Source organism: Pinus tabuliformis, chromosome 4_1, assembly GCF_031772625.1.
Source record: "Pinus tabuliformis cultivar Carrire ecotype Pingquan chromosome 4_1, CPIR1, whole genome shotgun sequence".
Classification (NCBI taxonomy): Eukaryota; Viridiplantae; Streptophyta; class Pinopsida; order Pinales; family Pinaceae; genus Pinus; species Pinus tabuliformis.
Genome location: NC_142303.1, coordinates 631192922 through 631205348, shown reverse-complemented (window position 1 = coordinate 631205348; position 12427 = coordinate 631192922). Strand labels below are relative to the sequence as shown.

Below are 12427 nucleotides of genomic sequence, written 5' to 3'. Positions count from 1 at the left end.
TGAAGATGTTGAAATTTAATTCACACAAGAGGTTTGTAATGTGCGTGGATTTTAAAATATAGGAGCTGCAAAGAAGGATTCTTGCTGAGTTTTTTGTACTGATCGAATATCAACGGTTCTAGGTGTTGTGAATCCTCGTCATTATTTTGATGCTTATTCCATTTTCTATATCACTAGATGCAACTGTCTATGCTTATTTTGGGGGCTTATGCGAAGTAAAGTTTATGGGCATTCAAGGGTCAAGGGTCCTTTTGGATTCTTTACTGGGCCACTTTAATACAATAATCTCTTATTCTCGGATGAGAAAAGAAACCATACAAGAAATTTTAGAGAATGCCCAAATATTTTGAGATGATTGAAAGATGACTGAAAATAATGAAACAGTCATGCCCTGCGATTTTACTATATTTAGCCGATGTGTGTTGATGAGGCGTTGTGCAATTAAATCCAGTTAGTATTAGCATGCATGGCTGTGTGAGAGAATCTTACAAGGGGATGGGGGGTTCTGATATCCAAATTTGATGTCTAATAATGTGTTAAATTAGATTATTTCTATAATTACCAAATTAAGATGATTGATATAATTGCAAATATTAAAGCATCGAATATGTCTTATAAAGAAATTATTTCATATTGTTGTGTATAAATAAACTTTTGTGATTGAAATTCTTTACTTTGTATAGATTATTTTAACTCGTGATTAATCAAAGGGCGAATTGTTTTGGATACATGTGATGGAATCAAAATATGATTGTACAGTCATTATATTCTAGGCTATTTTGGTCAGAGGGAATTGTTTTGGTAATTTGTTATGGCATCATGTATATATATTATATATGATAATACTCTTTTATTTACTGTTTGCCTCGATACTTAATTATCGACCAGGGAATCATAATAAGTAGAGTTGATGCACTATATGTGCTGACAATAGATAAGTTCTGTTGTCTGTTGCACTATGTTTTAGATAGTGAGTATTACAAACTAACACTTCATTTTACAAACTGTAATTCATTTCGCCACACAATTAATGAAAAACTGGTAATTTGTTATGGCGTCATGTATATATATTATATATGATAATACTCTCTTATTGAGTGTTTGTATCGATACTTAATTATCGACCATAGAATCATAATAAGTAGAGCTGATGCACTATATGTGCTAAAAATAGATAAGTTCTATTGTCTGCTACACTATGGTCTAGATAGTGAGTACTACAAACTAACACTTCATTCTACAATCTGTAATTCATTTTGTCACACAATTAATGAAAAACTGGTAATTTGTTATGCATCATGTATATATGTTATATATGATAATACTCTTTTATTGAGTGTTTGCCTCGATACTTAATTATCAACCTGGGAATCATAATAAGTAGAGCTGATGCACTATATGTGCTGACAATAGATAAGTTTTGTTGCTTGCTGCACTATGGTCTAGAAAGTGAGTATTACAAACTAACACTTCATTCTACAAACGGTAATTCGTTTTGTCACACAATTAATGAAAAACCATACAATGCTCAAGTACCGCAATTGAATATTCTAAATCAGGGAACAAGTTCCTCCATTTATAGTCTCATGAAATAACAAGATGGATCTAACTTTGTTTCTTGTTACTCTTAATCAATTCAATGCATTTAAACAAGACAATAAAAATCAGTACAGGAAATATGAGTCTTCACTAGTGGCGCATGTAGGTTAATGGTGAGATCTCAAATTTTATCTGACGTGTACTTCAAACAATTAATCATTAAATCTATAGCACAAATACAATTTGAACTACGAAAGCATCACTCGTAAAATAAAACTGGAAAGACTAAACTATTTAATAACTTTAACAAAGGGAAAACTTGCCTTGATGGCTTCGGTGGGCCCTTGCTGATCTACTAGGTAAGCTAAAGACTTACAACACTAAGAAGTAAAATAACACATTGATCTTAACAATTGTTGTTCATATTATTAATGAAAAAAAGGATTACAATATCAACAATACAAATCTCCATTTATAGGCTCATGAAATAACAAGATGGATCTAACTTCGTTTCCTGTTACTCTTAATCAATTCAATGCATGTAAACAAGACAATCAAAATTAGTATAGGAAATATGAGTCTTCACTAGTGGTGCATGTAGGTGAATGGTGAGATCTCAAATTTTATCTGATGTGTACTTCAAACAATTAATCATTAAATCTATATCACAAATACAATTTGAACTACGAAAGCATCACTCGTAAAATAAAAATGGAAAGACTAAACTATTTAATAACTTAAACAAAGGGAAAACTTGCCTTGATGGCTTCGGTGGGCCCTTGCCGATCTACTAGGTAAGCTAAAGACTTACATCGCTAAGAAGTAAAATAACGCATTGAACTTAACAATTGCTATCATATTATTAATGAAAAAAAAGGATTACAATATCAACGTTACAAATCTCCATTTATAGGCTCATGAAATAACAAGATGGATCTAACTTCGTTTCCTGTTACTCTTAATCAATTCAATGCATTTAAACAAGACAATCAAAATTAGTACAGGAAATATAAGTCTTCACTAGTGGCGCATGTAGGTGAATGGTGAGATCTCAAATTTTATCTAACGTGTACTTCAAACAATTAATCATTAAATCTATAGCACAAATACAATTTGAACTACGAAAGCATCACTCGTAAAATAAAAATGGAAAGACTAAACTATTTAATAACTTAAACAAAGGGAAAACTTGCCTTGATGGCTTTGGTGGGCCCTTGCCGATCTACTAGGTCAGCTAAAGACTTACATCGCTAAGAAGTAAAATAACACATTGATCTTAACAATTGCTATCATATTATTAATGAAAAAAAAGGATTACAATATCAGCATTAAAAATCTCAGAGTGCTTTGTTTCCAACCTAATCTCCCTTCTTGGATCTCTTTGAAGACTAAGAGATTAACTATTAACCATTCAAGAAAGATTTTGATTAACCTAATTGTTTGACATACCTCTCTTTTATAAAGAAGAGGGTCGTTACCATAATTTGTGTAATGAAATTGAAATTACATTTGTAACTTTGTCCTCATGACACGAAGTGCATGAGGAGGAAGTGGATCTTGGGTAACCAAGTAAATGAGATGTATTCAACAAATTCATTGGTTCCATAGTGGATTGTTTGCTAAAGCACTAAGTCTAAAGAGGAATTATGGTACTGGAATCAGACAGTAGACAACAGAATACAGGTACCAGCATCGAACAAAGAATATGAATACTGGAGTTAAAATGATAGAACAATTGGAGCAGTTGGTACTAGAATCAAACTGTGGAGCAATTTGATTACTAGAATCGAACAATGGAATGGTTGTGATGAGTGCATTAGCAAAAAGCTTGGGTGATGGGTCAAGTGTTGGATGGGTGCACGCATGGTGAGAAAGATCGTTGAGAACAAAACTATTGCTCGAGTACTAGATAGGTGCACAGGTGGTTGACGAGTGCAAGATTGTTGAATGAGTATTGAACGAAATACCGGATCGTTGAGCTTCCCGAGTACTAGAACGCTGAACTAGCCGAGTACCAAAATACTGAATTGATAGAGTATCGAAATGCTAAACGAATCTGGAAGAGTAGAAAATCGAAAGATCTATGAGAACCAATAAGAGAAATTAGAGTAAAAGATCAAATAATGATATTTTTACTATAAGAAAACATAGAAATTGCATTTTGAATAAGTTATTGTAGCATATGCCGCTAATCAATGCCAACAGCATGTCCGTGTTTATTTCAAAATGATTTTATGTATCTAACATCATCTACAATATAATTTGAAGATAACCCATCGATCATAACAAACCATAGCAATTAGATTCTTTTAATGTCTTAAAAAAACCAATGGATGCAACTTTGCGAGAGAAAAATGGCATTGCCACAGTAATATAAATCATAGCAGAGATCTTCATTCGTATATATATAATGAGTATGTACTATAGAGATTTATTTATCTCAATGATAACTTGAGATTCTTCTAGTTATGACAAAAGAGTAAAATATTTAAAATAGAGCATGGACTATAGAAAGTAATATAAATCATAGTAGAGATCTTCATTCATATATATATATATATATATATATATATATATATATATCTATAATATATATATATATATATATATATCTATAACGAGTATTTAAAATAGAGTTTTAATTTATCTAAATGATAACTTGAGATTCTTATCCCACGTTGCATACGATTTCAGTGTATGTAAATGAAAAATTAATATATCAATTTAATCTTAATTTTGACGGATTTGATTACCTATTCTTCCCCACTCTATACTATTCTTCCCCACTCTATGCCTTACGGTGTTTCCTTTGCAACATAAGGTGCAAATGCTAGTTTTAAACTTTTTTTTTTTGTTTTGTGTTTTTTCATTGTTTTAATTTTTTAGTTTTTTATTTTATTTGATGTTTTCATTATTTTTTTTTAAATTTTAATGTTTTTCGGAGTCATGATAAAATATTTTACGCCATTATTTCAAAATGTTGAAATTTTACCTTTGAAAAAAAAAGTGTTATCTCAACGTCAACACTTTTCGTTTTGAGAGTCTTTTTTGGACAATTTTTGCACAAAAAATTGGTTTTTACCGCCATTTTTAAAACATGTTGAAAATTTACCCTGGAAAAAAAAGGTGTTATTCCAGCATCAACACTTTTCGTTTTTAGCACTGTCTTTGATGTTTTTACAGGGTTTTTTGGCCAAAGTTCTCATTTTGACTTTATAGTTCCTGTTTCAAAGTTTACATTGTTATTGTCCAACACTTCATCCGTGAACGAAGTTGGGAAAGGATCATGCACACAAGCGTCATTCAGTTTTCTCAGATCCACAAATATCCTTATCTCATCCTTTTTCTTCTTCTCTTGCACCACCATTGGGATTACCCAATCAGATTCCTCCATAGGCTCAATGATGCCTGCTGATAACATTTTGTCTAACGCTAAGCAGACCTTTTCCTTGGATTTCAGATTCAGGCGGTAAGGCCTCTGCTTAACTGGCTTCAAGTTGGGTTTTAATGTGATCTTCGTCACTCCTAGATCTCCGCTTATTCCTTTCAAATCCGTAAACTTGGTAGGGAATAAGTCCTGATATTTGTGGAGTAACTCAGTGACCTTATCCACTGTCGCGTCATCCCAGTAGTCTCCAATTTTTGCGAATTTGGGTTATGCCTCCGTACAAATGTTCACCTGTCTAGTTTTCGCTGGCACAGTTATATTAGGGTTCTCGATCTGCAGTCCTTGAACCTCGCGGTGGCCCTTTGTTTCTAGAATGTTAATCCTCTGCAAATCTTCATCATCCTCTTCAACAGTTACATGATAACATTCCAGTGCGCGACTCAGCTGAGTAGCCCATTCAAGTTGCGTCAGGTCTAAAGGATCCTACGATATCCTAAAGATGGCTGCTTTCACCTCTTGTAGTGCTTCATCAATACCATCAAACTCGTCCTCAAAACTAAATGTCATCATGAATCCTTCATCATCATGAATCGTCATCTGCCTAGGAGGTGTAGAGAGTAACAACTGAAATCTGGGAAGGGGTGGGTACGCTAAGTCCGTGTAGGACCATCTTCAAAACTTCTTGTGTGAAGACACAATCAACCAATAAATGGTTAGAGGTTTCGATAGCATAAGTGCATAGGCAACATCTAAAGGGCCCGTGTAAGCCTCTTTTATTCAGATTTTTTCATGTTAGTGCCTTTTTATGCATGAGTAACCAAGTGAAGAAATTCACCTTTGGAAGGCAAAAGGGGGACCAAACGGATTTCAGAGCTTCAGAGTCAGCAAAGATGCGTGTGTGGCTTGTAATGAGGAGAATCCTTGAGTTCGTGTATAAATTCCGGTTCTTCCCCACCCCCATTTGTCTTTGGATGTACGATGGACTGGGGCGAGGCTTGAAAGTGCTGCACAGAGCAAGTTTTTTTGAGTTTCCAGAGGGTCAGAAACCCCTAGAAAAGTCCATCCTGCCCAATTCCCTTTGCTGTCCCAAGAACATATGTTTGCAAGTCAGAGAAGTCCTTTGTTCACTAGCCAGATTTTTAAATCGTTACGGGAATTTAGGGTGGCCAATTGGGCATTCCCTTGAATGGTGTCCTCCCAAAGTAATGTTCTTTGCCCATTACCCAGTATTCTGTATAAATGCTGTTGTATATGGTCGATGCTTCTTTTGACTAAATTCCATATTGTTGTTCCTGTTGGAGTAGAAGCAGTTGTGAGGTTTCTCAGGGAGCCTCCCTTTAGGTATTTCTTCCAGAGGATCTTGTTGACAGGATGATTTTCATCTGCATACAATTGCCATATGATTTTTCCACCAAGAGCCAGATTTGATAAGCCTAGATCCCATATCTATAACCCACATTGCTGGAGTGGTTTATTAAGGATATCCCATCTTACCAAATGTAACTTGCTCTGATTTCCCTTGCCCCCATTCCATAGGAAGTCCTGAAGGAGTTTGGAGATCTATTCCATGATAGACTTAGGAGCTAGCAGAAGGGAAGACTGGAAGATGGGAAGGGGGGAGAGATCTGCCTTTATCAAAACCAACTTCCCTACCTTTGTTAGCCATTGGCCTCCCCAATATGCTATTTTTGCTTTTATCTTACTAATTACTTCAGTCCATAGGGAGGGAGGGCTTGGTACCAAGGTTAAGGGAAGGCCTAGATATTTGATCTTTTCCCACTTGTCATACCCAGGGAATCCCAATATGCAGGCAATTCGAAGGATAGTTGGGTGATCTACATTCTAGCCATAAACCACACTTTTTCTTTTATTGATCAAGGCTCCTGTGATTAAACAGAAGTGTTGAAGGATTTTTTTGAAAGCCTTTGCTATTTTAATCAAGGCCCCTACCAAAAAGAGAGAGTCATCCACAAAGAGGGCGTGATTTATAGGGTCCACCCCTCTTGCTGCCTTGATACTTGGAATAGTGCCTACTTCAATTTCCGCTGTCAGCTTTCTATCTAGGGATTCTGCCAAAAAGATATAAAGGAAGGGTGACAATGGGCATCCTTGGCGTAGCCCTCTAGAAGCTTGGAAGAAGTCAGAAGGTATGCCATTAACCAGGGGGGCTATCCAAGGTATGTGTGTGCATGCTTTTATCAAGTTGACAAAATCAACACTAAAACTGAAGGAGAGGAGGATTTTATAGAGAAATGAGAGTTTAACTCGGTCAAAAGCATTTGACATATCCAACTTGATGAGCATACCTTTTTCCTTCCAAGAGTGGCTAGAGTGGAGGGCTTCTTGCACTTGGATCACATTGTCTATGAGGTTCCTTCCTTTAATGAAACCACCTTGCAAAGGGGAGATCAGGTTCCCTAATAGAGGCTTGAGTCTATTGGCTAAGAGTTTGGCAAGGATCTTGTAGGAGGCATTGCAAAGAGAGATTGACCAGAATTTGTCAAAAGTCTCAGGGTTAACTTCTTTCAGGATAAGGGCAAGGAAGGTGGATTTGGTGCACCCTCCCACTTTGGCTTTCTTTTTGAAGGCTCTTACCATTCTGAGAAGATCGAGTTTTATTACTTTCCAGGAAGCTCTATAGAAATGTATGGTGAAGTAGTCTGGCCCAGGTGCTTTATTCGGCTGCATTGACCAAATGACTTAAACTATCTCTTTTTCAGAAAAAAGGCTTCATTAACCTAGCATTTACATCTGCAATGACAAGAGGGGGGATGTTTGACAGAAAGTCGGTAGCCAGGTTGTCATCAAAAGCACCATCCTCATAGAATAGATTCTGATAATGGGTTGTGGCTGCTTGTTTTATGAGAGAATGTCCTTTGATAAATACCCCCTCCGTGTTGGATATTTCGGAAATGTGATTCCGAGAGAGACAAGCTCTGCATTGTCTATGAAAAAAAGTTGTGTTTTTGTCTCCATCTTGGAGCCAGAGGTGCGAGACTTAAGGTGCAATTATTCCTCTTCTTGTCGAAAGGAAAGAAAGGAATTGAACTGGGCGTTCTGTTCGATGAGAAACTGTGCTTTGGTGATTTCAGATCCTTCTATGCCTAATTGAATCTCAGCTAGAGCCTGGACTGTCTTTTGTATATGGCTCGTAGGAGTGGGAAGGGTTTTTTTTTTTTTTGCCCAGAATTTTAATGCAAACTTAGTGTGTTTGAGTTTTTTTTCCCGCACAAAGCTGGGGGATCCTTCAACTGGTTGTGCCCAAACGTCAGCCACTATGTCCATAAAGCCCTCTCTTGATACCCAAAGAGGGTTGAATCTAAAGGGAATAGGGCCCAAGTCCTCCTCTTTCTCTATCAACAACAAGATGGGGCTATGATCAAATGTTATTTTGGGTAGGATTTTTGAAGAGATTAAATGCTTCCCCTCCAACAGAGTACTTTTAACAAGAAACCGATCTAAACGAGTAGCAACGTTGGCATTACCAACTCTATTGTTGGTCAAGGTATAGTGACCTTTCTTAGGTTTGTGGTCTAGAAGGTCCCATTCGAGAATCAAAGACTTCACCGAGGCATGGAAGAGATATTTACCCCATACTCCACCTTTTTTCTCATTTGGGTCTAGATTGATGTTGAGATCCCCTGCTAGAATGATGTTTTGGGGGGTATAGATTTCTAGGAAGTCTGAGAGAGAATTCCAGCAATACTTTTCCAAAAAGTTAACAGGAACATAAAGATTGAAGAGAGCTAGAGAAATCTTACTTGGGAGGTGAAGAATATTTGTATATATCTAGTGTTTGGTTGCAAAGGAGCTTTTAAGCTAGAACTTATCCTTCAACCATAGGGTTGCAAGGCCCCTTAAAGTACCTCTGGCGCTGACCGCTTTTCCTGAGTTCCTTTTCCATTTGGTTCGACTTAAAGATAGAAGTGCATCTTCTTCTATCTTTGTCTCTTGGAGCAGGAGAATGTCTGAGATTTCCATTCTTAATAAATCTGTTACTTCTTCTGCTTTTAGTGTGTTTCCCAAATCCTTGCATTCTAAGAGACAATCTGCATTATTTACTAGAGGGGGGTGGTGCAAACGCACCCTTTGGGGCTCTGGTCCTTGTGGTCCTGCCTAGTGACATTTCGATTGTGGAATGGCTACCCTACCTCTTTAGTCGCTCTGCCTCTTTTTCTCTTATATCCTTGCAAGACTTCCTTCCTACCTCTTTGTTGGATTTCTCAAGGGGTTCATATTCGGAAGAACTAGGACTATCTATCAAATTTATCTTTTTGGTCACTTCTGCATAAGAGGGTGGGGAAGTGGCGCCTACTAGAAGGCCTTGATTTTCCTGTTGGATTACATCATACAAGCGGTTTCTGGAATGGTTTCTACAATTTTTTCTTGAGATCTTGAGTTTATTTCCGCGTCTGCTGTCTATTCCATATTCTGTTGCACCTCTCCCTCTTCAAGTTCTGGTTGGTCTTCTGGAGGGTTTAAAGCAGCAAAAGGATTTGTTGAGATGGTGGCCTTTGCTATGGCTTGATCTTTGGTTAAACTCTTCCTAGAAGAGGGTCCTCTGGTCTCTGGATTCCCTCCTTTCCTTTTTGCTTTGATGGTCTGTTTAGTTGTGGCAGTTTTTTTGGCTTGTGTCCATTGTTCGCCCTTTTCTTTTTCAGATTCTTCCTCTATTTTCTTCTTGTAGTTTCGTGCGAAATGACCACAACCATGAAAATGTCAGCACTTGAAGGGGAGATGTTCATAATCTAGTTCCTGAATGTGATATCAGCCAGCTATGGTCAACTTGATCGCCTCAAGCAATCCTATTTCTAGATCGACTTCAACACATATTTTGGCACACGAATATTTTTCTCTCCTTTCAGCCCTATCAATGTATTTTCCTAATTTGTTCCTGATTGTTTCCATAGATTCCGGGTTCCAACAATGAAGAGGAAGATGAGGTAACCTTGCCCAGACAAGGACGGCTAAAGGAGTGTCTTGGGAAGGATCAAAGTCCGGCGTCCATTTATTCAGATAGAGCCCTTGGGGGCCCATGAAATATGGACTCTTTCGGAAAATGAGATCTCGATCTTCTGTTGATTCGAAAATAAAAAAATAATAACCTATGCCTACCATGTGGCTTCATATTCCTTCAGAGACAAGGGGCTCCAGTTTCACTGGACCCATCCATCAATTTCTTTGGGAGAGGGCCAGAGACCCGTGAATTGTCCAATGAGCCCTCGTTCAACCAGGTTCATTGCAGTCCGACATGGGTGTTCCATAGGAAGCTCTACTGAAGGGATGGATTCAACTTTTTAAAAAAAATTCTACTGGTTCGAGTTTCCTTTCCTCTTGCCACAAGAGGCTACCCATCTCTTAAAGGCAACAATCTCAGGAGGGGGGGAAGGGGGGCCCCCTCCGACATCCATACTGGTTGGACTCAAAATTTTATTGAGGAGGCTCACCGTGCAGAGCTATCTCAACAGACTGGATGGTCTCAGCAGCAGGAGGCTGCTGAGAGAGCTTAGCAGAAGCGACGATGGCGGGGCGTGCTCCAGAGCCGAACCCTAATCTCGCAGCAAAAAAAAACTGTCACTTAAACATTTTAACTTAGTTAAAAAAATAAAATAAAATAAAAATCAATTATTAATTTTATTAATTTTTATAAATTACTAATAGTAGTTTTTAAGCTCCAGGTTTATGATAACCGATGGTATTGAGCCATGGTAATACCATGGTATTCATGTGAGCATAGACTATTTAATGGGGAAATTCTATCAACTTAGATCCATCTTAATTCTGGGTCTACCAAGTGCTGAGAGGGATAGATAGATTTCATCCCTCTAAGAGTTTGGTAGATGTGGAGTTAAGATGGATATAGGTTGGTTTTTATGATAATGAATATATTAAATAGACAGAGGAAATTATATTGTAAAAAATATCTTAAGGTGAATGGTTAAAGCTACATTTAGTCACTTCAAAAAATTAGTAAAAAATACCAATATCTCCATTAATATTGGTTTTTTTGATTTAACAAAAAAAAAAATTCAAAACAGTGGAATCTTATCACTCTTTCCGCATCACCCTCGCAAAAGAGAGATAGTCATTGCCAATATTTCCTGCCATTTCAGAACAAAGATAGTCGCTGCCCATATTTCCTGTCATTTTTCAAACGTTCACAATATGATATCTTCATGAAAAAGTTAAGGTGGATTAGTTGTCTGAAAAATATGATGGTTTGTACAAGCTTTCATCTTCTCTGTTATTTTTAGTTTGTTGTAATGATCTGTAGAGGTTGGGCCACTGCACGATATTGTCCTAAAAAGGTGAAGATTGTGCACCAAAAAGGAAATTAGTCCACATGTTACAACGTTGTTAAAAAATGCAAGACATATGAAGGTAGTGAATTATTCTAATAAGCAATTTAGATTGGGAGAGACGTAATTAAATTTTATTATTCAACTGAAGATTTCCAATTAAAATAATAATCAATCTACATTTATATATTTATATATTGATTGGAAGGCTTTTGACAATGGTCACTTATTTCCATTAGATCCCCTTCAGTCCTTTGGGATACCTACTACTTTCTTATTTTATATAGTTGGGGCTTGCTACATGTTGGCGTGTTGGGGTAAAAAAACTTGATGTGTTTTTTTATATCTCACAATTGGATTCTATGGAATAAGAAAGAATTTTGATTTGCATTTTCTCATCCTAATAGGTAAATGTCTGTAGATGAATATTCCATCTTAACAACTCTGTCACAAAGAAATTCTGTATATTTTGTTGTTGCTTAGTACAAAATCAAACATTTTTTTTTTAGCTCAACATTGGTTGCATTTAGGAGCAAAGACTTATCTCCATGTCTTCTTCATGCAAGAAAGTTATATGGTCCAACGATCCTGCCACATGACTGTTGATAGCTAGCTTGCAGTACAAGGCTATCTTTGATGATGAAGTAGTAGTAGTAGCTTGGGGGTGGGGAAGATTTGGAAAGTTAAATATTTAATGAAATCCATGATTTTTATGTGGTTGGCCCTAATGAATAATGTTTTGACGTGAGAAGTTCTACAAAATAGGGCAAGGTAGGGTCCTGGAATTTGTACTCTATGAAAATGTGAAGGGGAAACAATAGACCACATGCTGGTGTTAAATTGTATTTTTTCTCAGGAGGTATGGGGTGTTATTCTCCCCTTATTTGAGGATAGGTTACTTGGCAGGAGGCTTCCTTGTTGGATTGTTTGATGATAGATGATCTAGGTGGATATTGGTGGCCACCCACCAAGTCCACTTGGACCCCCACCATTGTTTCTTTTAGCTTTTTAGTTTCCTTAATTGTAGCACAATTTACTATTTCTAGCAAGTTTTTAGGTCCTGAACTTCCAGATCCGTTTTAAGGCCCTAAATGACTTTTTCTGGGAAAACTGGGAGTAACATGGGTTCATGGACCGATGTTTCTCTTCCCAAAGTTGTATTTCCAAGATAGATATTTCTAACGAGACATTGTGCACGTCA

The 12427-nt window shown here is 36.9% G+C and overlaps 1 pseudogene; it reads left to right on the top strand.

Moving 5' to 3' along the window:
- LOC149177625 (serine hydroxymethyltransferase 3, chloroplastic-like) overlaps positions 1 to 12427 on the top strand; it is a 110613-nt pseudogene that overhangs the window by 33915 nt on the left and 64271 nt on the right.